This window comes from Oncorhynchus kisutch, linkage group LG15 (assembly GCF_002021735.2).
Source record: "Oncorhynchus kisutch isolate 150728-3 linkage group LG15, Okis_V2, whole genome shotgun sequence".
In the NCBI taxonomy this organism is placed as follows: Eukaryota; Metazoa; Chordata; class Actinopteri; order Salmoniformes; family Salmonidae; genus Oncorhynchus; species Oncorhynchus kisutch.
This window is the reverse complement of record NC_034188.2, coordinates 80,175,929-80,179,585: the sequence shown is the minus strand read 5'-3', so window position 1 is coordinate 80,179,585 and position 3,657 is coordinate 80,175,929.

Below are 3,657 nucleotides of genomic sequence, written 5' to 3'. Positions count from 1 at the left end.
ACAACACTATATAAAGAGAGACTCCACAACACTACATGAAGAGAGACACCACAACACTACATGAAGAGAGACTCCACAACAGTATATAAAGAGAGACTCCACAACACTATATAAAGAGAGACTCCACAACACTACGTAAAAAGAGACTCCACAACACTACATGAAGAGAGACTCCACAACACTACATAAAGAGAGACTCCACAACACTACATAAAGAGAGACTCCACAACACTACGTAAAAAGAGACACCACAACACTACATAAAGAGAGACTCCACAACACTACATAAAGAGAAACACCACAACACTGTAAATAGAGACACCACAACAACACGTAAAGACAGACACCACAACACTGTAAATAGAGACACCACAACAACACGTAAAGACAGACACCACAACACTGTAAATAGAGACACCACAACACTACATATAGAGAGACACCACAACACTACAGAGACACCACAACACTACAAGAAGAGAGACACCACAACACTACATATAGAAAGACACGTAAATTGAGACAACACAACACTACATAAATAGAGACACCACAACACTACAGAGACACAACAACACTACAAGAAGAGAGACACCACAACACTACTTAAAAAGAGACTCCACAACACCACATACATAGAGACACCACAACACTACATACATAGAGACACCACAACACTACATAAATAGAGACACCACAACACTACGTAAATAGAGACACCACAACACTACATAAATAGAGACACCACAACACTACATAAATAGAGACTCCACAACACCACATAAATAGAGACACCACAACAGTACATAAATAGAGACTCCACAACACCACATACATAGAGACACCACATAACTACATAAATAGAGACACCACAACACTACATAAATTAAGACAACACATAACTACATAAAGAGAGACACCACAACACTACATAAAAAGAGACACCACAACACTACGTAAATAGAGACACCACAACACTGCATAAAGAGAGACACCACAACACTACATAAAGAGAGACACCACAACAATACATAAAGAGAGACTCCACAACACTATATAAAGAGAGACTCCACAACACTACATAAAATGAGACTGCACAACAATACATAAATAGAGACTCCACAACACTACATAAATAGAGACATCACAACACAACATCAAGACTGACAATACAACACTACATAAATAGAGACTCCACAACACTACATAAAGATTGACAATACAACACTACATAGATAGAGACTCCACAACACTACATAAAGACTGACAATACAACACTACATTAATAGAGACTCCACAACACTACATAAAGAGAAACACCACAACACTACATAAAGAGAAACACCACAACACTACATAAAGAGAGACTCCACAACACTACATTAATAGAGACTCCACAACACTACATAAAGAGAAACACCACAACACTACATAAAGAGAGACACCACAACACTACATAAAGAGAGACTCCACAACAATACATAAAGAGAGACTCCACAACACTACATGAAGAGAGACTCCACAACACTATATAAAGAGAGACTCCACAACACTATATGAAGAGAGACACCACAACACTACATAAATAGAGACTCCACAACACCACATAAATAGAGACACCACAACAGTACATAAATAGAGACTCCACAACACCACATACATAGAGACACCACATAACTACATAAATTAAGACAACACATAACTACATAAAGAGAGACACCACAACACTACATAAAAAGAGAAACCACAACACTACGTAAATAGAGACACCACAACACTGCATAAAGAGAGACACCACAACACTACATAAAGAGAGACACCAGAACAATACATAAAGAGAGACTCCACAACACTATATAAAGAGAGACTCCACAACACTACATAAAATGAGACTGCACAACAATACATAAATAGAGACTCCACAACACTACATAAATAGAGACATCACAACACTACATCAAGACTGACAATACAACACTACATAAATAGAGACTCCACAACACTACATAAAGATTGACAATACAACACTACATTAATAGAGACTCCACAACACTACATAAAGAGAAACACCACAACACTACATAAAGAGAGACTCGACAACACTACATAAAGAGAAACACCACAACACTACATAAAGAGAAACACCACAACACTACATAAAGAGAGACTCCACAACAATACATAAAGAGAGACTCCACAACACTACATGAAGAGAGACTCCACAACACTATATAAAGAGAGACTCCACAACACTATATGAAGAGAGACTCCACAACACTACATGGAGACACCACAACACTACATGAAGAGAGACTCCACAACACTATATAAAGAGAGACTCCACAACAATACATAAAGAGAGACTCCACAACACTACATGAAGAGAGACACCACAACACTACATAAAGAGAAACACCACAACACTGTCAATAGAGACACCACAACAACACGTAAAGACAGACACCACAACACTGTAAATAGAGACACCACAACACTACATATAGAGAGACACCACAACACTACAGAGACACCACAACACTATAAGAAGAGAGACACCACAACACCACAGAGACACCACAACACTACAAGAAGAGAGACACCACAACACTACAAGAAGAGAGACACCACAACACTACATATAGAAAGACACGTAAATTGAGACACCACAACACTACATAAATAGAGACACCACAACACTACAGAGACACCACAACACTACAAGAAGAGAGACACCACAACGCTACTTAAAAAGAGACTCCACAACACCACATACATAGAGACACCACAACACTACATAAATAGAGACACCACAACACTACATAGATAGAGACACCACAACACTACATAAATCGAGACACCACAACACTACATAAATAGAGACACCACAACACTACATAAATAGAGACACCACAACACTACATAAATAGAGGCACACCAACACTACATAAATAGAGACACCACAACACTACATACATAGAGACACCACAACACTACATAAATAGAGACACCACAACACTACATAAATAAAGACACCACATAACTACATAAATAGAGACACCACAACACTACATGAAGAGAGACACCACAACACTAAATAAAGAGAGGCACCACAACACCACATAAATAGATACACTACAACACTACATAAAGAGAGACACCACAACACTACATAAATAGAGACACCACAACACCACATAAATAGAGACACTACAACACTACATAAAGAGAGACCCCACAACACTACATAAAGAGAGACACCACAACACTACATAAATAGAGACACCACAACACCACATAAATAGAGACACTACAACACTACATAAAGAGAGACCCCACAACACTACATAAATAGAGACACCACAACACTACATAAAGAGAGACACCACAACACTACATGAATAGAGACTCCACAACACAACATGAAGAGAGACACCACAAGACTACATAAAGAGAAACACCACAACACTGTAAATAGAGACACCACAACACTACATATAGAGAGACACCACAACACTACAGAGACACCACAACACTATAAGAAGAGAGACACCACAACACCACAGAGACACCACAACACTACAAGAAGAGAGACACCACAACACTACAGGAAGAGAGACACCACAACACTACATATAGAAAGACACGTAAATTGAGACA